The sequence below is a fragment of the Rhinoderma darwinii genome, chromosome 3, assembly GCF_050947455.1.
Source record: "Rhinoderma darwinii isolate aRhiDar2 chromosome 3, aRhiDar2.hap1, whole genome shotgun sequence".
Taxonomy (NCBI): domain Eukaryota; kingdom Metazoa; phylum Chordata; class Amphibia; order Anura; family Rhinodermatidae; genus Rhinoderma; species Rhinoderma darwinii.
In genome coordinates, this window is record NC_134689.1 from 409,510,569 (window position 1) to 409,535,850 (window position 25,282).

The 25,282-nt window shown below is 45.0% G+C and overlaps 1 long non-coding RNA gene across 1 annotated transcript; it reads left to right on the forward strand.

Annotated features, from left to right (window-relative positions):
* Positions 1-4,221: 4,221 nt before the first annotated feature.
* LOC142748421 (uncharacterized) lies at positions 4,222-11,318 on the forward strand. The gene is made up of 4 exons (XR_012882255.1): positions 4,222-5,303; positions 10,460-10,542; positions 10,627-10,746; positions 10,931-11,318. It is a non-coding gene; the product is annotated as an uncharacterized LOC142748421 (long non-coding RNA).
* Positions 11,319-25,282: the final 13,964 nt, after the last annotated feature.

Below are 25,282 nucleotides of genomic sequence, written 5' to 3' on the forward strand. Positions count from 1 at the left end.
CAATGTCAATTAATCAGATGTTGGTCTTAAAAGGGTCTGGGACAGACTTGAAGAGTGCTATGGCTCGGCCGAAGTCATAGAAAGTGCCTTATTCAAGAGAATTGAGGACTTTCCTAAAATAGCAAACAAAGGCTATACAAAGCTTAGGGAGTTAAGTGATCTGTTAATGGAGTTGTGTGTAGCAAAGGCAGAAGGGGATCTGGTAGGATTGACATTCCTTGACACTGCAAGAGGTGTGAACCCCATAGTTCAGAAGCTCCCATACAACCTGCAAGAGAAATGGGTTATGCATGGTTCTAGATATAAACAGACTTACAATGTACTATTTCCTCCATTTAATGTGTTTGTAGATTTTGTCTCTGAACAAGCTAAAATTAGAAATGATCCTAGCTTTGATTTCACGCTGTCATGTGCCGCCACCCCTGTTAGTAAACCTCGTAGAGCAATGGTGGAGGTCCACAAAATTAACGTTTCCTCCACAGGTTCAGTCCATAAAGAGTTCAGCTCCCGTCAAGGAGACAAACCCAAAGACCCGAGCAGACAGTGTCCCTTACACAGGAAGCCACATTCCCTACTTAGGTGCAGAGCCTTCAGGGAAAAGTCATTAGAGGACCGCAAGGCCTTCCTTAAGGAAAACAACATCTGCTTCAAATGCTGTTCTTCAACATCACACTTCGCCAGAGATTGCGAGGTTCGTGCAAAGTGTATCGAATGTGGTAGCACAGAACATAACACAGCTCTACACCCTGGAGCACCATCGTGGACTTCGCCCCAAGACCAAGAGCATAGCGGGGAGCTGAAGGACACAAGTACTGACACTCCAGCGGTTACTTCTAAATGCACAAAGGTTTGTAGAGGCCTCATAGGAGGAAGGTCCTGCTCAAAAATCTCCCTAGTGAGGATTTACCCAGCAGACGACCGGGACAAAGCCATCAAAGTATATGCTATTCTAGACGATCAAAGCAACAAGTCGTTAGCCAAGTCTGCCTTCTTTGATAGCTTTAACGTCAGAGGCCCTGGCGCCCCCTACTCTCTAAAAACTTGCGCCGGTACTGTAGAGACAGCTGGAAGGAGGGCAAGCGGCTTTGTAGTCGAGTCTATAAATGGCCAAGTGTGTCTGCCCTTACCAACCATACTGGAGTGTAACCAAATTCCTGATAACAGGTCTGAGATACCTACGCCGGAAGTAGCAGCGCACCAACCTCACCTGAAGCGTATAGAACACTTGATCCCGAAACTTGATCCAGAGGCTCAGATAGTCTTGCTCCTCGGGAGAGATATTCTTCGAGTCCACAAGGTTAGGCAACAGATCAATGGCCCTCACAACGCTCCATATGCACAGAGACTCGACCTAGGATGGGTCGTCGTAGGAGAGGTCTGTTTGGGAGGTGTACACAAACCGACAACTGTCAACAGCATGCTTACCAGTACACTGGAGAATGGACGCCCATCTCTTCTCCGACCATGTGAAAATCATTTCTTCATAAAGGAACTGCCACACAGCACTTCATCATCAAGTATCCTTGTAGGCTCTGCCTACGATGACTACATCTGGGATGGCAACCAAGATCACCTAGGGTGCACAGTCTTCCGCCAGACAAAGGAGGACAATCGTATGGCGATGTCATTCGAAGATAGACTGTTCCTAGACATAATGGAGCAGGGAATGGTGCAGAATGAAATGAAGAGCTGGGTTGCACCTCTACCATTTAGGCCTCAAAGACAACGCTTACCTAACAACAGAGAACATGTTTACAAACGTTTCGTCTCTCTCAGACACAGCCTGCAAAGAAAACCAGAGATGAGAGACCACTTCTTTACCTTCATGGAAAAGATATTCCAGAACGGCCATGCGGAGTTAGCACCTATACTTCCAGACTCTGAAGAGCGCTGGTACCTGCCCCTGTTTGGAGTGTATCACCCGAAGAAACCAGGTCAGATCAGAGTAGTATTTGACTCAAGTGCCAAGTATGAAGGTGTCTCGTTGAATGACGTCCTGATGTCAGGCCCGGATCTAAACAACAAGCTCTTGGGAGTACTTCTACGCTTTCGCAAAGACTCTGTTGCATTCATGGCTGATATCCAACAGATGTTCCATTGCTTCCTCGTCAAAAAAGAACACAGACATTTCTTGAGATTCCTTTGGTACAAGGATAACGATCCCTCTAAAGATGTTACAGAGTATCGAATGAAGGTACACATCTTCGGTAATAGTCCTTCCCCTGCAGTCGCCATCTATGGGCTGAGGCGTGCGGCTCAAGAGGTCGAAACGAAGTACGGAACGGATGTCAGACGCTTCGTAGAAAAGGATTTCTATGTGGACGACTGTTTGAAATCAATGCCCACAAATGAAACCGCAATTTGTCTTCTGAAGAGAGCTCAGGAAATGCTCGCTCTATCTAACCTGAGGTTACACAAGATCGCTTCTAACAGCCAGAAAGTGATGGAAGCCTTTCCTACTCATGACCACTCAAGTGACTTAAAGGATTTAGATCTAGGCTTCGACTCCCCTCCCATGCATCGGAGCCTTGGCCTACTCTGGGACCTAAAAGCTGATACCTTCACCTTCCAGGCCAGCAGAGAAGAAAAACACTTCACTCGCAGAGGAGTACTGTCGGCCATAAGCAGTTTATATGACCCACTGGGATTTGCAGCTCCTGTAACCATCGAAGGTAAAGCTATGTTGAGAGACTACACCAGGGAAGTGTCGAACTGGGATGCTCCTCTTCCCATGAAGGAAAGAGCCACGTGGACGGCTTGGAGAAATTCCCTCACAGCCTTATCTGGTCTTCACATACCACGCCCGTATGCTTCTGTACCAACTACCAAGGTTGAGACACAAAGACTTTGTGTTTTCTGCGATGCTTCAGTCAAAGCGATTGCTGCTGTAGCTTACTTAAAGACGATAGATACCAGCGGACAATGCCACGTAGGGTTCGTCATGAGCAGAGCAAAACTAGCGCCACTTCTTGAACACACAATACCACGCCTGGAACTTTGCGCCGTGTTAGTAGTGGAGTTAGCCGAACTTATCACTACGGAATTGAACATGGAGATTAAAGATGCTGAGTTTTACACTGACAGCAAGATAGTACTAGGATACATCTGTAACATAACTAGACGCTTCTATGTCTACGTAAGCAACAGAGTGCTAAGGATTAGAAGATCTACCTCTCCCGAACAATGGCATTACGTACCTACGCATCTCAACCCTGCAGACCAAGCAACCAGATCCGTTGCAGCTAACCGTCTCAAAGACACAATCTGGTTTACAGGCCCTACCTTCTTGTATAGACCGATGCCCAGCACAGCAGAAACCGCCATGTTTGAACTAGTGGACCCACATGCAGATGTTGAGATACGCCCTCTGGTATCTGCGTTGCACACGGAGACTTTGGACAGCCACCTGAAATCTCATCGATTCAGTAGATTCTCTACTTGGAGATCACTTGTCCGTGCAATAACCTGCTTGACTCACATGGCTCGGTCGTACAAGACAACCTCGTCAGCAGATAAAAGGGACTGTAAAGGCTGGCATCGTTGTAAACATGTTTACACGGCTCTCGATCTGGAACAGGCAAAAAATGTAACCATCCGAGCTGTACAGCACGATATCTATGCCAAGGAAATCGACTGTGTAATTGGTCAGAGACCCGTACCCAAAGACAGTGTTCTGAGGAAACTTGACCCAGTCATCGATGAAAATGGGCTCTTAAGAATAGGAGGACGCCTTAAGGAAGCCGAGGTAGATTTTGCAGAGAAACATCCCTTGATAGTTCCCGGACAGCATCATATAGCTACTCTGCTGGTGCAACATCACCATGAGCAAACAAGGCACCAGGGTCGTCTGTTCACAGAAGGAGCCTTACGATCAGCCGGACTGTTGATAGTTGGAGCAAAGAGATGTGTGTGCAGATTCATCTTTAAATGTGTTACTTGTCGGAAACTTCGTGGTATGTCACAGACTCCAAAGATGGCGAATCTCCCATATGATCGACTTAGCACAGATCCACCCTTCTCCAATGTCGGCCTAGATGTGTTCGGTCCTTGGTCTGTGGTTGTCCGGCAAACCAGAGGAAGCCGTGCGAACGGGAAACGTTGGGCGGTTATGTTCACTTGTATGTCCATCAGAGCTGTCCACATAGAAGTGATTGAATCTATGGATACTTCATGCTTCATAAATGCTCTCCGGCGTTTCATTGCCATCAGAGGACCTGTCAAACATATTCGTTCTGACAGAGGCACAAACTTTGTTGGGGCAGCAAGGGAACTACAACTCTCTTCTAACTTGGACGCTAAAAACATAGAAAGATACTTTAGTGGACAGGGATGTACTTGGACCTTCAACCCACCACACTCTTCACACATGGGAGGTGCTTGGGAGAGAATGATAGGCATCGCACGTAGAATCCTCGACTCAATCTTCTTACAAGTAGGATCTACAAAGCTGACTCACGAAAGCTTGACCACCTTTATGGCGGAAGTATCGGCCATCATAAATGCCAGACCGTTGATTCCGATTTCCAGTGATCCTGATGACCCAACTGTTCTCACCCCTGCCACGCTGCTTACTCAGAAGACTGACACTATTTGCACTCCACCTGGAGAATTTAATGCTAAAGACCTCTACAGAAGTCGATGGAGGCAAGTACAGAGTCTCTCCAATACTTTCTGGGACAAGTGGAAAAAGCAATACATTCCCACTCTGCAACCAAGGAGAAAGTGGCAGATCAGCAAGCCTAACCTCCAGCCTGGCGATGTGGTGCTAATGAAAGATTGCCAGTCACGAAGAAATGAGTGGCCGTTAGGTCTTATTACCAAGACATTCCCGAGTAAAGACGGAAATATACGTAAGGTCGAAGTAAAAGTACGGAAGCAGAGTGAGACCAAATTGTTCCTCAGACCAGTAGGGGAACTCGTTCTACTGTTTTCATCCAACGAACCCAATAGTGACGTCGGCTGACGTCAAGCGGGGAGTGTTCTGTCCTCGCCAGCTAGTCCAGTTATTTACGTAATAATACCTCTTTTTTGTGTATGATTACCAGTACAGATATTGCAATTGCCTATTCTTGTACCCCATCTATATTGTATTGTATGGTTATAGCACCATCTACTGGTGGTTTTGTGTATTCCTAGATTGTAGTTCTCTATGTATTATGGGAAAGCACCTGAGGCATTGTGGGTTATTTCCTGTTCCTGTTTGTGTATGAGTAGCAGACATTTTCCTCATCATGCCAGTGTGAGGGGCCACTCTCCATTTCTACCTCAAGTTCAGGGTCAACAGCCTGTTCTAAGCATAGTCGGTAAGATCCATATCTATATGTTATAATCCTGTGGTTCACTGTATGTTTTGCTGTATCAGATATCACATTGTCAGCTTGCAGTATTACCTCATGTTATATTGTGTATGTATAGCAGATTATTTGTATCCTACGCACTGTACAGTTGATATATTCTGAATACTGCTGTTATTTCATCCTATAGTTTCACCCTTTCCTGTCTACCAGCAATAAAGAGAAAGATTTTACAGTTCCACAGCCTTTTTATTAAGAAGACAGGGGGTTTAGCTACATGTCAGATTACACACCGTGCTAACGTGTATGAGGACAGAATAATATACGTTGTGGCAGCATATAAGTTGTGGCAGCTTATACGTTGTGGCAGCTTATACGTTGTGGCAGCATATACGGTGTGGCATCATACCATTGGAGGCCTGTGGCATCATACCAGCGGAGGCCTGTGTCATCATACCAGCGTAGGCCTGTGGCATCATACCAAGGGAGGCCTGTGGCAGCATTTACAGTGTGGCAGCATATACGTTGTGGCAGCATTTACAGTGTGGCAGCATATACGGTGTGGCATAATACCATTGGAGGCCTGTGGCATCATATACAGGGATAGTGTGTGGCATCATATCAAATGAGCTTGGGTGGCATCATATACAGGGATAGCGTGTGGCATCATATACAGGGATATTGTGTGGCATCATCTCAAATGAGCTTGTGTGGCATCATATACAGGGATAGCGTGTGGCATCATATCAAATGAGCTTGGGTGGCATCATATACAGGGATAGTGTGTGGCATCATATACAGGGATATTGTGTGGCATCATATCAAATGAGCTTGGGTGGCATCATATACAGGGAGAGTGTGTGGCATCATACCAAGAAAGGCTGTGTAGCATCATATCAAGTGAGCTTGTGTGGCATCATATACAGGGATAGTGTGTGGCATCATCTCAAATGAGCTTGTGTGGCATCATATACAGGGATATTGTGTGGCATCATCTCAAATGAGCTTGTGTGGCATCATATACAGGGATAGTGGGTGGCATCATATCAAATGAGCTTGGGTGGCATCATATACAGGGATAGTGTGTGGCATCATATCAAATGAGCTTGGGTGGCATCATATACAGGGATAGTGTGTGGCATCATATACAGGGATATTGTGTGGCATCATCTCAAATGAGCTTGTGTGGCATCATATACAGGGATATTGTGTGGCATCATCTCAAATGAGCTTGTGTGGCATCATATACAGGGATAGTGGGTGGCATCATATACAGGGATATTGTGTGGCATCATATCAAATGAGCTTGGGTGGCATCATATACAGGGATAGTGTGTGGCATCATATGAAATGAGCTTGTGTGGCATCATATACAGGGATATTGTGTGGCATCATCTCAAATGAGCTTGTGTGGCATCATATACAGGGATAGTGGGTGGCATCATATACAGGGATATTGTGTGGCATCATATCAAATGAGCTAGGGTGGCATCATATACAGGGATAGTGTGTGGCATCACATACAGGGATATTGTGTGGCATCATATCAAATGAGCTTGGGTGGCATCATATACAGGGATAGCGTGTGGCATCATATCAAATGAGCTTGGGTGGCATCATATACAGGGATAGTGGGTGGCATCATATACAGGGATATTATCATACCCCTTGAAAAAGCCATCCACGCGAAAAGCGCGTTGGGGTTTCTCCACTTCTGGGAGTCACCACATCCTTGGAACGATATGGGTCAGTACTAGCGGTGTTTCTTTTGCAATTTTAAAATATACGACCACTGATTGATACATTTACTCTTCTGAGCTTGCGACAGGTTTAGCTGCAAAACACTTACGTCTACTTAGACAGCAGGTTTGGTTGCACGGAGACGTTCTCTGCTTAACTATTAAGTTCCTTATCCTTTTCATGCCTGTTACGAGATTAATTGCTCCTGCTGATATATACCGACATTGTATATGGTTGTAACTAACCCTCGCTTCCTCTGTATCTATTGCTTGCAAACCGCTTAGAACTACTGATATAAACTGTTGTTTGTACTGTTTTACCTCCATGACCCATGTTCCTCTCCCATACTTTTGGAGATATACAGTCTATTTTGATTTGTAGTCTATTTTTAATCGTGTTATTTGTATTGTCCAATAAAATATATATTTTTCTATGCCATTTGGCAAATTTACATTTATTGATAGTTTCTGACTCTCTTTTTTTTCTCTTGTGCTCTATCTGATATTTGGAGTTTCTATCATTACTGGGGAGTTGAATAAATGTAACCGCACTTGCTCGCGACTTAGCCCATAGACTGTATAGTCCCATGAGACATATGTTGACATTACAGGGATATTGTGTGGCATCATATCAAATGAGCTTGGGTGGCATCATATACAGGGATAGTGTGTGGCATCATATACAGGGATATTGTGTGGCATCATATCAAATGAGCTTGGGTGGCATCATATACAGGGATAGCGTGTGGCATCATATCAAATGAGCTTGGGTGGCATCATATACAGGGATAGTGTGTGGCATCATATACAGGGATATTGTGTGGCATCATATCAAATGAGCTTGGGTGGCATCATATACAGGGATAGTGTGTGGCATCATATACAGGGATATTGTGTGGCATCATATCAAATGAGCTTGGGTGGCATCATATACAGGGATAGTGTGTGGCATCATATACAGGGATATTGTGTGGCATCATCTCAAATGAGCTTGTGTGGCATCATATACAGGGATAGTGGGTGGCATCATATCAAATGAGCTTGTGTGGCATCATATACAGGGATATTGTGTGGCATCATCTCAAATGAGGTTGTGTGGCATCATCTCAAATGAACTTGTGTGGCATCATATACAAAAATAGTGGGTGGCATCATATCAAATGAGCTTGGGTGGCATCATATACAGGGATAGTGTGTGGCATCATATCAAATGAGCTTGTGTGGCATCATATACAGGGATAGTGGGTGGCATCATCTCAAATGAGCTTGTGTGGCATCATATACAGGGATAGTGGGTGGCATCATATACAGGGATATTGTGTGGCATCATATCAAATGAGCTTGGGTGGCATCATATACAGGGATAGCGTGTGGCATCATATCAAATGAGCTTGGGTGGCATTATATACAGGGATAGTGTGTGGCATCATATACAGGGATATTGTGTGGCATCATATCAAATGAGCTTGGGTGGCATCATATACAGGGATAGTGGGTGGCATCATATCAAATGAGCTTGTGTGGCATCATATACAGGGATATTGTGTGGCATCATCTCAAATGAGCTTGTGTGGCATCATCTCAAATGAACTTGTGTGGCATCATATACAAAAATAGTGGGTGGCATCATATCAAATGAGCTTGGGTGGCATCATATACAGGGATAGTGTGTGGCATCATATCAAATGAGCTTGTGTGGCATCATATACAGGGATAGTGGGTGGCATCATCTCAAATGAGCTTGTGTGGCATCATATACAGGGATAGTGGGTGGCATCATATACAGGGATATTGTGTGGCATCATATCAAATGAGCTTGGGTAGCATCATATACAGGGATAGCGTGTGGCATCATATCAAATGAGCTTGGGTGGCATTATATACAGGGATAGTGTGTGGCATCATATACAGGGATATTGTGTGGCATCATATCAAATGAGCTTGGGTGGCATCATATACAGGGAGAGTGTGTGGCATCATACCAAGAAAGGCTGTGTAGCATCATATCAAGTGAGCTTGGGTGGCATTATATACAGGGATAGTGTGTGGCATCATATACAGGGATATTGTGTGGCATCATATCAAATGAGCTTGGGTGGCATCATATACAGGGAGAGTGTGTGGCATCATACCAAGAAAGGCTGTGTAGCATCATATCAAGTGAGCTTGTGTGGCATCATATACAGGGATAGTGTGTGGCATCATCTCAAATGAGCTTGTGTGGCATCATATACAGGGATATTGTGTGGCATCATCTCAAATGAGCTTGTGTGGCATCATATACAGAGATAGTGTGTGGCATCATATACAGGGATATTGTGTGGCATCATATGAAATGAGCTTGTGTGGCATCATATACAGGGATATTGTGTGGCATCATCTCAAATGAGCTTGTGTGTCATCATATACAGGGATAGTGGGTGGCATCATATACAGGGATATTGTGTGGCATCATATACAGGGATATTGTGTGGCATCATATCAAATGAGCTTGGGTGGCATCATATACAGGGATAGTGTGTGGCATCATATACAGGGATATTGTGTGGCATCATATCAAATGAGCTTGGGTGGCATCATATACAGGGAGAGTGTGTGGCATCATACCAAGAAAGGCTGTGTAGCATCATATGAAGTGAGCTTGTGTGGCATCATATACAGGGATAGTGTGTGGCATCATATCAAATGAGCTTGGGTGGCATCATATACAGGGATATTGTGTGGCATCATCTCAAATGAGCTTGTGTGGCATCATATACAGGGATAGTGTGTGGCATCATATCAAATGAGCTAGGGTGGCATCATATACAGGGATAGTGTGTGGCATCATATCAAATGAGCTTGGGTGGCATCATATACAGGGATAGTGTGTGGCATCATATACAGGGATATTATGTGGCATCATCTCAAATGAGCTTGTGTGGCATCATATACAGGGATAGTGGGTGGCATCATATCAAATGAGCTTGTGTGGCATCATATACAGGGATATTGTGTGGCATCATCTCAAATGAGCTTGTGTGGCATCATCTCAAATGAACTTGTGTGGCATCATATACAGGGATAGTGGGTGGCATCATATCAAATGAGCTAGGGTGGCATCATATACAGGGATAGTGTGTGGCATCATATCAAATGAGCTTGTGTGGCATCATATACAGGGATAGTGGGTGGCATCATCTCAAATGAGCTTGTGTGGCATCATATACAGGGATAGTGGGTGGCATCATATCAAATGAGCTTGGGTGGCATCATATACAGGGATAGTGGGTGGCATCATATCAAATGAGCTTGGGTGGCATCATATACAGGGATAGTGGGTGGCATCATATCAAATGAGCTTGGGTAGCATCATATCCCACCATGTGTGTCACTTTTTGTACATCACTTTATCTAATCCCACCATGTGTGTGACTTTTTGTACAGCAGTTTACCAGGAGGAGAGGGAGCGCGCCAGTCAAAACACGACCGGGAGGAGTGTATTCGAGGAGCATAGATACTTTGAACAGGTGCGGCAGCAAGGGGACTCCCCTAATGTTACAATAATTGCAAATTATGGTCATTTATATATATTTTTGTAATTATTTTATGAGGAGGGCAAGCAACGCGATCAGATACAGACGACGACAGCGGCGGCAGCAGCAACCAGAGCGGATTACCACCGTGGAGACGAACAGGCCATTTTGAGCAGCATAAGTAACGAATTACAGAAAGTAAGTAATCCCGAACCAAGGGAGTTCATATAAACATACATGACACACAAGTTCACAAGATGAGCCAAACTATGCAGAGTGATCAGACAGGGATGTCATTCTTCCAAAGCGACCATGTTGCGCATAGTTCACCGCTTGAAGTTGATCAAACCATTGATACATTTTTTATTTTATTCTTCTTTAGGAAATATAACTTTGACATGTCGCATGATTGGCAGAAACGTTCTGTAATACAATTTGAAGGTCCGGTCGGATGATGTGACAAAGCAAGGTGTTTTCACCTGCTGCTAAAGGTCCGGTCGGATGATGAGATGAGACAAAGCAAGGTGTTTTCACCTGCTGCTAAAGGTCCGGTCGGATGATGAGATGAGACAAAGTAAGGTGTTTTCACCTGCTGATGAAGGTCCAGTTGGATGATGTGACGAAGCAAGGTGTTTTCACCTGCTGATAACTTCTTTGTGATTGTCGTTGACGTCTGTGTGTTTTCAATGTAAATGTCTTTTACTGTTTCGTCTTCCATTTTGTACTTTTATGTGTTTGTCCCTATCCATCAATGTTGACTTTTTACCTGAACTATTTATTTGTGACTATGGAACAAAAAATGTTTTTGTTCTGCATGTAAATTTTATATTTGTGTTTATGATGGAACACTTCTTCTGTGTTACTTTGGAAGCCACTTATGGCTTCATCAATAAAAAAAAATTGGTTGATAAATGTTATTCTCTTTCATTCCCTGTCTCTATTACATAAAAATAAAAATAAAATTTGGGTTGGTCACACAAAACTGCTCTCCTCAGCCATTGACATGGTGAAACTGTCTGGCACTGAGATCATTGACGGTTTTACAATGATCGTGTAAAACTACACACTACTATTTTCTGCCTTGGTGAACAGTCAATTACCAGTGCCAAACAGTTACCTATAAACAATGTAACATGTTGAATACTCACTTCTCCACATGACAATCTGCCACCCACCATAGGCCACATTTGTGTGATAACCGAGGGTGAGTTCACACGCAGTGACCGAAGAACTTACACAAATCGGATGTTATGTCTTCGAAAACACGCTGTGGATTTTATTATTTTCTACAAACTCACGACTTTTAATCTTGCACTTAGAAAAGACAAACTCACAGATCTAAATTGAAATTGTAAGTATCGTAGTACACAAATATACCTCATTAGGGGTATCAACTCTCTTTATGTAATCCCTCGTTATTACCGTAATGATGTTTTCTCATGCCATAATATTTAAATTTAATTTTTTGATAGAAATGCCATCGTGCATTGTCTCTGGTTGTGACAGTCGGTCTAATCGAGATACTAAGGGTATGTTCACACGGCCTATTTACGGACGTAATTCGGGCGTTTTTGCCCCGAATTACGCCCGAAAATAGCGCCTCAATAGCGCTGACAAACATCTGCCCATTGAAAGCAATGGGCAGACGTTTGTCTGTTCACACGAGGCGTATATTTACGCGCCGCTGTCAAATGACGGCGCGTAAATAGACGCCCGCGTCAAAGAAGTGACCTGTCACTTCTTTGGCCGTAATTGGAGCCGTTCTTCATTCACTCCAATGAATAGCAGCGCCAATTACGGCCGTAATTGACGCGGCGTTCAAGCGCCTGCACATGCCGGTACGGCTGAAATTACGGGGATGTTTTCAGGCTGAAACATCCCCGTAATTTCAGCCGTAACGGACGCCCTCGTGTGAACATACCCTTACTCTCAAGGAGTGATCCTGCATGTTTTTCCAGGCAACATTGACAAGATTAAAGTTTGGCTCCAACAGGCCAGACAATCCTTGGACAATATAGATGCACTCACAAAGAATTTTGGATGGAAAAAAACAAGATTTATTTAGACTATGTTCGAAACACTTCGAACAAGACTGTTATGTTTATAAGTCTGAAAAGAAGTTACGATGGCTGAAGGAAAGTGCAATTCCCACTATATTCCCTTATCAGGAAACCGAGTCTCCACCATCTAAACGGAAACGGACAGAACATGAACACACTTATTCTTGTGCAACACAATGCATGCAATTACCTTTGGCTACTACATCCACCAACAGCATTACATACGTTTCTACCGGTACTTCTATGCAAAACGCTCCACCAACGTCAATGTCCCAAGTGATGGGAGTGAAAAATGTCAAAATTGGTGTCAACAGAAAATTTTTTGAAAGAAATGCAGCAACAAACACCCGACAGAGGACATTGGCAACGAGAGCCACCAACACACCTTTCAAAAGAAAAAGAGATGCAACCACTCAATCACACATCTTCACAGTGGATACAGGATGCCAGTTTCCAGAGGAAGAACTTTCTTTTGAAAACCAATCAACAATGAAGTTGGATCATTTTTACCCATCAACGTTTTCAACCCCCCGCTTACAAAGACAAACATCAAGCCAAGTCATATTGGAGGATCCAGAGGAAAGCTTTGTTTCTTCTACTGGGAGAAATGATGCAAGAGATCTGGACTACGAAGCACAAGATGCAAGTCTGTCATTTGACAACTTGACAACCAATTTGTTTTCAGAACGAGCAGATGAAGACCTAGTAAAAGAGCGGAAATTTTTGGTTTTTGAATCGGCTTTAGATGTACTGGTTGCTCAGTGCGCGTGTTTCTGTGGCCACAAAATAGAAAACACAGTCAAATTCCAGCAAGGTACCTCTCTTTCACTACAAGGCACATGTTCCAATGGACATGATTTTTTTTGGGAAAGTCAACCCAAGTGTAATCGTATCCCGGTTGGAAATGTTCTGATTGCAGCTTCCATTTTATTTAATGGTGGCAACTATGCCAAGATGTCCGACATTTGTAAATCTATTGGGATTCAATTTATTTCACATTCAACTTACTTTCGTCACCAAAGAAAATTTTTATTTCCAGTGGTGGACATTCACTGGAAACAAGAAAAAATGGAACTTCAGAAAGAAATCAAACGAACACCATTGTGTCTCCTTAGTGACGGACAATGTGATAGCCCTGGGCATAATGCAAAATATTGTGTGTACACATTGATGGATTATAAGAGCGACAAGATTGTTGACTTTGAAATCGTTCAGGTTACACAAACCACATCTTCTGTGGCTATGGAAAGTTTGGCCTTTCAAACCTGTCTTAACCAAGATGGGCTCAATGTGTATGTTCTTGCAACAGACCGTCATGTCTCCATACGTAAAAAAATACGTGAATAATACCCAGAGATTGGACATCAATTTGATTTATGGCATTATGCAAAGTCCATTCGGAAGAAACTGAAGGCTGCGAGTAAAAAAAGAAGCTGTTCCCAAATTGGTGATTGGATCACGTCAATAACCAATCATTTTTGGTACTGCTGTAGTACTGCTTGCGGTAATGTGGATGTGCTGTGGGAAAAATGGCTCTCTGTACTTCAACATATTCGTAATGTACATGAATTCCCAGGGGACATTGTCACACAATTGTGATCACAGATGTTTAGACATTGATGACGATCGCAAACACAATTGGATGTCAACAACATCAGCAGCCTATGAGGAGCTGGAAAAGATCGTAAAAGATAAACAATTATTGAAAGACTTGCCCCACTTGTCATCTTTCTGTCATACAGGAAAAATCGAGGTATTCCACAGCTTTATTCTAAAATACCGACCAAAAAGAATACATTTTTCTTTAGACGGAATGGAAGCACGGACAAAACTTGCTGTTTTGTCCCATAATCATAATACAAAACGGGAACAATATAGAGTCCACCGACAGACCACAAAGTCGGATCTACTTGGTAGCATGAGGTATAATGTTGTTTTCTCCAAACTAAGCAAAAAATGGAATCCAAAGAAAGAGTACGTACCAATGTCTTTCTCACACCTCTTTCCTATTTTTTTAAATTTGATCAAATTGTCAAAACACGAAATTGAACATAGTTGGCAAACACGGACATTGACCCTACCACCAAACATAGCCACAGAACCACGGCCGGATAAAGCAGCAGCTGTTATAGCTCACAAATCACGTTTTTAATGTACTGAACTACCGTGTTTCCCCGATAGTAAGACACCCCCGATTGTAAGATGTATCGGGGGTTTCAGGGGGGTCGGCTAATATAAGCCGTACCCCGAAAGTAAGACATATGTCTTACTTTCGGGGAAACACGGGGGTATTGCCGCCTCCTGCCCACTTCCGCGCCGCCCCCCTCTCCATACGTCACCGCGCCGTCCTGTGATGGCGCGGGTACTGAGACTGTACCCACGCGATCAGCGGCAGGAGCACGGCTGTTATACACAGCCTGGCTCCTGCTGCAACTGCCGGAATCGAAGCGCGCGCCGATTCCGGCAGTTTAACCCATTAAATGCCGCTGTCAATAGTGACAGCGGCATTTAATGTGTTTGACAGAGGGGGGAGCTCCCTCTGTCACCCGATCGGCGCCCCCGCAAACAAATCGCGGGTCGCCGTCGGGTTTCCATGACAGCCGGGGGTCTAACAAAGACCCCCAGGTCTGCCTTCAGCATCTGCCTGTTAGGCGATGCCGGAGGCATGACCTAATAGGTTGCCTGTCAGTTTTACACTGACAGGCAATAATGCTTCGGTATACTAAGTATACCAAAGCATTATATATGCGATCGGCACATCGCATAGTGAAGTCCCCTGGTGGGACTAAAAAAAAAAATGTAAAACAGTTAAATAAAGTTTGTGAAAAAAAAATATATAATAATTCGACAATTTTTTTCCAATATAAGACATACCCCGAAAGTAAGACATAGTGGGGCTTTTGGGGATAAAAAGAAAGTAAGACACTGTCTTACTTTCGGGGAAACACGGTATGTTGTGTTTGCCCTTCTCCAAAAATGCTTACAACTATTTCCCACTATTTATACTGGAAGAATTTGTAAGCAAACTATCTGTGTAGATTGGATGATGATTCTGGGATTTATTCTGATTGCCATATTTGGAGTCGAGAAGGAATTTCCCCCACACACAACAAATGAAGAACAAAACAAAAATAACCTGGGTTTTTTGCCTTCCTCTGAATCAACACTAGCACTTTATATCCTGTATATTATTTTCTGTTATGTACAATACTTATCCTGTGTTAATATATTATAATAAATAAACATCTAAAGTTTTTATTTTCATAATTTTTTATTGAAAAATATAACAACATAGTAAAGTAATCAAACACATTTCAAAAATCTGCCATTTCCGAAGCATTATTGTCAGTGGCTAGCTTGAAACCAACATATACTTGATTTTCTTCGGGAAACATTGCTCTGACTTTCTGAACTGCACATGCTGGAATAGTACGCCTGTTTTTTCGTCCAAGGTAACCGTGAACCCACACGGTGAACATTCGGTATGCGACCTTCCGTAAGGACCTATACAGGTTAAAAAACTATTGTTAGGCAATCATATTTGCACACTATACAGACGACAATCTTATACTGTCACCCCTGACATGGTCATATTATTTACAATATAATCTGAAAACATAAGAGCTCACAAACGCGGGAGCGACACACATCGGTTGATTGCTGCGTGGAACACGATCAAAATTTACTTCTAGTGTTACACGGACCACATAAGATTTTGGGCAGACACATATTAGACACATGCATGCTGCTGAGAGTAAACATAATAATATTTATTTGAGGAATAAGGTTAGGATCACAATAGCATCATTCAAACTTGACTGGAACACTAAATAATTTCCTTACCTGTTATTTAGTGGTGCTGGACGTGCTGGACCAAAACATCTATAGCTTTCACATAGGGTCAGTTGGTCCTTGTCCAGACATCTGTCCGTAAAAGTAGGACGCTCTGTAATGCACGTAATCGGCTCATCTTCCTCCATTATGTTGAGCACATTACGTATATCTTTGCAACAGACGCATTCCTCTTCAGTCGGCAAATTCATGCAGTTCCCACGCTGACACCACGATTCCACCGGTTTTACGGACGCTGAAGGACTTTGTCTCACACTTTGCTCTTCCCGTTTTCTCATTGGCTGTTGTACAAGAATTCGATTTGGATCTTGATATTTTTGACACCTTCCTCGTAGTTCCTGCTCTATTATCGCTCTCTAAAAAAAAAAAAAAAATGTGCACTATAAAATGGAATGTAAGTCAACATTATGGCGATTGTGACGACAGTACAGAAATCAACAGCTGTATATTGCATTATTTATCATTGATTTTGGAGTGGACATGTACATCTAGTAATTACATTTTTCATTATAAAAATGTGACACCAAACAGGTATATTCAACAGTGTGCGCTCCACTTACGTCAATGGTGAAGGTGAGTGAAAAGACACCAAAAATATAGGAACCAATATTATGAATGGAATGGAGGACCAAAAGAGGTCCCAGAAAAATTCCACTTTCGTACCGGTTTGGTTTATATTCAAACCAGTAGATGGTGTTGTGCTTGGCCCCACACAAATGCAAGAGTCAGCGTGCTATCCCACAGCACAGTGAAGCATTTCACAGACAACTGCACAAAGTCTTACCTCCTGGGCTCTTTTTTCTTTCTCCTCTGGGGTAAATGTTGGTGGTATTCGTTTTTGTATTGGTTGATTGTCATCAATGGATTTCAGACTTCTCTTTGGCGCCATAACTGACAATTACAAACAACAGTTGATACATATCTCTCCCAAGACGTCAAATAAAAAACTGTATACGCTGCCACATGCTTCCCTGCATATGCTGCCACACAACCTCCTTTGATATGATGCCACACAGCCTTACTTGGTATGATGCCACACACTATCCCTGTATATGATGCCACACAAGCTCACTTGATATGATGCTACACAGCCTTTCTTGGTATGATGCCACACACTCTCCCTGTATATGATGCCACCCAAGCTCATTAGATATGATGCCACACAATATCCCTGTATATGATGCCACCCACTATCCCTGTATATGATGCCACACAAGCTCATTTGAGATGATGCCACACACTATCCCTGTATATGATGCCACACAAGCTTATTTGAGATGATGCCACACACTATCCCTGAATATGATGCCACACAAGCTCACTTGATATGATGCCACACAGCCTTACTTGGTATGATGCCACACACTATCCCTGTATATGATGCCACACAAGCTCACTTGATATGATGCTACACAGCCTTTCTTGGTATGATGCCACACACTCTCCCTGTATATGATGCCACCCAAGCTCATTTGATATGATGCCACACAATATCCCTGTATATGATGCCACACACTATCCCTGTATATGATGCCACACAAGCTCATTTGAGATGATGCCACACACTATCCCTGTATATGATGCCACCCAAGCTTATTTGATATGATGCCACACAATATCCCTGTATATGATGCCACACACTATCCCTGTATATGATGCCACCCAAGCTCATTTGATATGATGCCACACACTATCCCTGTATATGATGCCACACAAGCTCACTTGATATGATGCTACACAGCCTTTCTTGGTATGATGCCACACACTCTCCCTGTATATGATGCCACCCAAGCTCATCCTGTATATGATGCCACCCACTATCCCTGTATATGATGCCACACAAGCTCATTTGAGATGATGCCACACACTATCCCTGTATATGATGCCACACAAGCTCACTTGATATGATGCTACACAGCCTTTCTTGGTATGATGCCACACACTCTCCCTGTATATGATGCCACCCAAGCTCATTTGATATGATGCCACACAATATCCCTGTATATGATGCCACCCAAGCTCATTTGATATGATGCCACACGCTATCCCTGTATATGATGCCACACAAGCTCATTTGAGATGATGCCACACAATATCCCTGTATATGATGCCACCCACTATCCCTGTATATGATGCCACACAAGCTCATTTGAGATGATGCCACACACTATCCATGTATATGATGCCACACAAGCTCATTTGAGATGATGCCACACACTATCCCTGTATATGATGCCACCCAAGCTCATTTGATATGATGCCACACAATATCCCTGTATATGATGCCACACACTATCCCTGTATATGATGCCACAACGTATATGCTGCCACAACGTAAATGATGCCGCAGGCCTACGTTGATATGATGCCACAGGTCTCCCTGATATGATGCCACAGGCCTCCCTGATATGATGCCACAGGCCTCCCTGATATGATGCCACAGGCCTCCCTGATATGATGCCACAGGCCTCCCTGATATGATGCCACAGGCCTCCCTGATATGATGCCACAGGCCTCCGCTGGTATGAAGCCACAGGCCTCCAATGGTATGATGCCACACTATATATGCTTCCACACCGTATATGCTGCCACACCGTAAATGCTGCCACACCGTAAATGCTGCCACACTGCATTTGCTGCCACAGGCCTCCATGATATGCTGCCACAGGCCTCCATGATATGCTGCCACAGGCCTCCCTGATATGATGCCACAGGCCTCCCTGATATGATGCCACAGGCCTCCCTGATATGATGCCACAGGCCTCCCTGATATGATGCCACAGGCCTCCGCTGGTATGAAGCCACAGGCCTCCAATGGTATGATGCCACACCGTATATGCTGCCACACCGTATATGCTGCCACAACGTATATGCTGCCACAACGTATATGCTGCCACAACGTATATGCTGCCACAACGTTTATGCTGCCACAACGTATATGCTGCCACAACGTATAAGCTGCCACAACGTATATGCTGCCACAACGTATATGCTGCCACAACGTATATGCTGCCACAACGTATATGCTGCCACAACGTAAATGCTGCCACAGGCCTACGTTGATATGAGGCCACAGGTCTCCAATGGTATGATGCCACACCGTATATGCTTCCACACCGTATATGCTGCCACAACGTAAATGCTGCCACACCGTAAATGCTGCCACACCGTAAATGCTGCCACACTGCATTTGCTGCCACAGGCCTCCATGATATGCTGCCACAGGCCTCCATGATATGCTGCCACAGGCCTCCCTGATATGATGCCACAGGCCTCCCTGATATGATGCCACGGGCCTCCCTGATATGATGCCACGGGCCTCCCTGATATGATGCCACAGGCCTCCCTGATATGATGCCACAGGCCTCCCTGATATGATGCCACAGGCCTCCGCTGGTATGAAGCCACAGGCCTCCAATGGTATGATGCCACACCGTATATGCTTCCACACCGTATATGCTGCCACAACGTAAATGCTGCCACACCGTAAATGCTGCCACACCGTAAATGCTGCCACACTGCATTTGCTGCCACAGGCCTCCATGATATGCTGCCACAGGCCTCCATGATATGCTGCCACAGGCCTCCCTGATATGATGCCACAGGCCTCCCTGATATGATGCCACAGGCCTCCCTGATATGATGCCACAGGCCTCCCTGATATGATGACACAGGCCTCCCTGATATGATGCCACAGGCCTCCGCTGGTATGAAGCCACAGGCCTCCAATGGTATGATGCCACACCGTATATGCTTCCACACCGTATATGCTGCCACACCGTAAATGCTGCCACACCGTAAATGCTGCCACACCGTAAATGCTGCCACACCGTAAATGCTGCCACACCGTAAATGCTGCCACAACGTAAATGCTGCCACACCGTAAATGCTGCCACACCATAAATGCTGCCACACCGTAAATGCTGCCACACCGTAAATGCTGCCACAACGTATATGCTGCCACAACGTATAAGCTGCCACAACGTATATGCTGCCACAACGTATATGCTGCCACAACGTATATGCTGCCACAACGTATATGCTGCCACAACGTATAAGCTGCCACAACGTATATGCTGCCACAACGTATATGCTGCCACAACGTATATGCTGCCACAACGTATATGCTGCCACAACGTATATGCTGCCACAACGTATAAGCTGCCACAACGTATATGCTGCCACAACGTATATGCTGCCACAACGTATATGCTGCCACAACGTATATGCTGCCACAACGTAAATGCTGCCACAGGCCTACGTTGATATGATGCCACAGGTCTCCAATGGTATGATGCCACACCGTATATGCTTCCACACCGTATATGCTGCCACAACGTAAATGCTGCCACACCGTAAATGCTGCCACACCGTAAATGCTGCCACACCGTAAATGCTGCCACACTGCATTTGCTGCCACAGGCCTCCATGATATGCTGCCACAGGCCTCCATGATATGCTGCCACAGGCCTCCCTGATATGATGCCACAGGCCTCCCTGATATGATGCCACAGGCCTCCCTGATATGATGCCACAGGCCTCCCTGATATGATGCCACAGGCCTCCCTGATATGATGCCACAGGCCTCCGCTGCTATGAAGCCACAGGCCTCCAATGGTATGATGCCACACCGTAAATGCTGCCACACTGTAAATGCTGCCACACCGTAAATGCTGCCACACCGTAAATGCTGCCACACCGTAAATGCTGCCACACGAGAAATGCTGCCACACGAGAAATGCTGCCACACTGGAAATGCTGCCACACTGGAAATGCTGCCACACTAGAAATGCTGCCACACTAGAAATGCTGCCACACTGTAAATGCTGCCACACGAGAAATGCTGCCACACTAGAAATGCTGCCACACTGGAAATGCTGCCACACTGGAAATGCTGCCACACTGGAAATGCTGCCACACTAGAAATGCTGCCACACTGTAAATGCTGCCACACTGTAAATGCTGCCACACTGTAAATGATGCCACAGGCCTCCGCTGGTATCATGCCACAGGCCTCCACTGGTATGATGCCACAGGCCTCCGCTGGTATGATGCCACAGGCCTCCGCTGGTATGATGCCACAGGCCTCCGCTGGTATGATGCCACAGGCCTCCCTGTTATGATGCCACAGGCCTCCCTGGTATGATGCCACAGGCTTCCCTGGTATGATGCCACAGGCTTCCCTGGTATGATGCCAAAGGCTTCCCTGGTATGATGCCAAAGGCTGCTGACAAGAACGCACATGAACAGAACTTACCTGCTCCTGACGCGACCTCCGCTCTGTCAAACTTCTTCCTGACTGTTCTTCTTGCGCCTTCGCCTCGCTGCACTGAACACATGACCGGAAGCCGCGGCCGGAAGTCGTCATCTCACAGTCCGGCCGCGGCTTCCGGTCGACATGAACATGGCGCCGGATTTCGCTCTAGCAAAGACCTGACTTTTGGTCTGTGTGTGAGCGGCGCATGCGCCGCTCACACATAGACCGCGTACGCTATAGTGGATGGGACGGCTCCCGTTCGCATTCTCTATGGGGATGTGTGTGCCGTATTCCATCACTGTATGTGTCGTTAATCGACACACACAGTAATGGAAAAAAAAATGGCAGCCCCCATAGAGAAGTAAATGAAGTAAAAACGAAAAAAGTACAACACAGCAACATACATTAATAAAATTTATTGATCTATCACACTAAAACCCATAACATATTAAAAAAAAGTTGCTCGTGACACTGTTCCTTTAAAGAAGAAAATCTGTTTTGGATGCGTCACATGACATTCCTTCATAAATTTACAACAGGGGGGAATGTTAGGAAAGTTTTAAATTTATGATTACATTATCTAATGAAAACTAAAACTTTGTATCTGTAAAACCTTGACTAACAAAATGTCTAGTATGTTTTATTGTTAAGATAGCGGATATTATATATGAGGAGGGGGTAGCCGAGTTCCTAAAAAGGGAGATTAGAATTTCCGGACAAAGGTTTAACTTTTAATTAGTTGTCAATTGTGATATATGAAGTAAAATTTAACAAGAACTAGTCCAGACATGTTATTTTTCGAATATGTATAAAAACTCTGTTATTCAGGATGGAGGCAGACATTTTGACATACTGTCTCCTTATCGATAAGAATAAAGACGCGCAACATCTCTATTCAGGTGACTTCTTGACTCTTCCTTGATAAGAATATAAAATTCCTCTAACACTCACCTGTCTGTCTCCCTACCTTGTCATTACACAGCCTTTTCACGGTTTACAGACACAGCGCCGTACACATCGGTAGTGGCTGTGCCTGGGATCAGGGCCGGCCTTAGGACAGATGGCGCCCCGTTCGAAATTATCTTTTGGCGCCCCACCCCCATCATAAAAGAAATGCCCCATAAAAAAAGTATGTCTCCCACAGTATAATGCCCTATATAGTGCCCCCACACAGTATAATGCCGCTTTAGTGCCCCCCATACAGTATAATAATAATATTTAATAATATAATATATTATAACCCCTTCAAGGACACAGTATTTTGTCCTCTAATTGTGCCCACACAGTATATTGCCCCCACTGTAGCACAACTACACACTGGAAAAATGTAATTTCCTCAGGGCACCCCTACCGAAAATTGTTTCGAGAAAGACAGAAAACAGCTAAAAACAGGCACTACACTCGTAAGGTATGTTCACACAGGTTTTTTGTAAGGCAAAAAAAATCGGACTCAAAATTCCTTCAGGAATTGACAGCGTTTACTTTTTTTTTTTGCGGTTTTTTTAAGCCGTCGAAGCTAATGCAAAAGACGCAGGCAAAAAAGCTCCAAACGAGGGCTGCAGATATTTTCTGCCTCCTATTCATTTCAATTGGAGCTCAGAGGTGGAAACCACTTGAAGACTATCAGCCCCCCCCCCCTCACTCACAGTAAAATAACCATCAGCCCGCCACTCACAGTAAAATGACCATCAGCCCCCCACTCACAGTAAAATTATCATCAGCCCATTACACACAGTAAAATTACCATCAGCCCACCACTCACAGATTCCCCCTGTTGACAGTGCCACACAGCCCCCTTGTAGGTAGTGCCACACAGCCCCTTGTAGGTAGTGCCACACAGCCCCCTGTAGGTAGTGGCACACAGCCCCCTTGTAGGTAGTGCCACTCAGCACCCTGTAGGTAGTGGCACACAGCCCCCTTGTAGGTAGTGCAACACAGCACCCTGTAGGTAGTGCCCCACAGCGCCCTGGTAGGTAGTGGCACACAGCCACCTTGTAGGTAGTGCTACACAGCCCCCTTGTAGGTAGTACCACACATCCCCCTTGTAGGTAGTGCCACACATCCCCCTTGTAGGTCGAGCCACACACCCCACAGCCCCCTTGTAGATAGCACCCCCCCCCCCTTCCTGTAAAAAGCACCACTGTAGCTCCCTTAGGGAGCGGGGATTCCGCTCCTGGAGTGCTCCGCTTGATGTCTATGTCCATATATGACAGTAACATCATGGGCAACTCCAGAAGCGGAATCCCCCTCCACATCGTTGCCGACGCTGTGACCGGGGAGTACACTCCAGGAGAAGCCCCTGCCGTCTGTGTCCATTTATGGACAGAGACATCAAGCGCTTCGTCCAGGAGCGGATTCCCCGACCACACAGGGATTCTGCTCCTTCAGGGAGCTACAGTGGCACTTATAGATAGCAGAGCCAGGGGATACCCCCCTGCTCTGCTAGAGTGGCGTCCTCATGCCCAGTGTCGCCGCTATGGCTGCTACAGTGGTAGCGACGCCACCCAGTGAAGAAGCGCTCTGGCAAAATGCAGGTGCGGAGTCGCCGGGCACGGACGCTTCTGAAACAAGCAGGGGAAAGGAGCCAGCGCAGTGCCCCCTTCTACCTGCTGTAGTGATGCGCCCAGGGCGCACACCCCTAAGGCCAGCCCTGCCTGGGATTTCAGTTCCAGTCCAATTCAAGTGAATGGAACTGAGCTGCAATCTCAGGCACAGCCACTGCCGATGGGTACGGCGCTCTGCCTGGTAAACACTAAAGAGGCTGCAGTGACAAATGCCGCGGCCCCTTCAGTCAGCTGATCGGCAGGGGTGCCGGGTGTCAGAACCCCACCGATCTGATATTGATGACCTATCCTAAGGATAGGCCATTAATAAAAAAACATCTGGACTACCCCTTTAAGTGGGAAGTAGACATTGGCACTATTGAAGTTGATCACTGGAGGTATATTTTAGAATAGTTACCTCAATATTTTAGTGTGAGGCTCAGCGGCTATCTCATCTATACCGCATACATAAAGTGTATAAAATGCCTCAATTTTTCAATATTGGTCTGCGGGACAATCCCTAGATGTAAAATACACCCAGATGATTTGCTACATGTGATGTGGAGTTGACCGCAAGTTTGGTCTTTTTGGGAAGGGGTGGTGGACATGATCAATAGGGTATACTCTGCAGCTGTGTCTCTAACGACATTTGTGTGTATACTGGTGGATTCACCATGGGAGATATTGTCGCAGAAACTTCTGCGACGGAAAATCAGTTCCATTCATCTGAATGTGGTAGTTTCTGCAGCTGGTGTATGGATTTCTGCAAGTTCCACTCAGATTAATGGAACGGATTTTTAGTTGCAGAAAATGCTGCAACGAAATCTGCTGTGCGCGACTGCACCCTTACTGAGCCGAAGAAAGTAGCGGTGGCACGCATGTTGCATATGGCCCGAAAATTAATAGCACAACCAGGGGCGTAACTAGGAAAGACTGGGCCCCATAGCAAACTTTTATCTGGGGCCCCCCCTCCCCTGGGTGTCACACAACCCCCCCCCCCTTGTAGATAGTGCCTTTTTTAC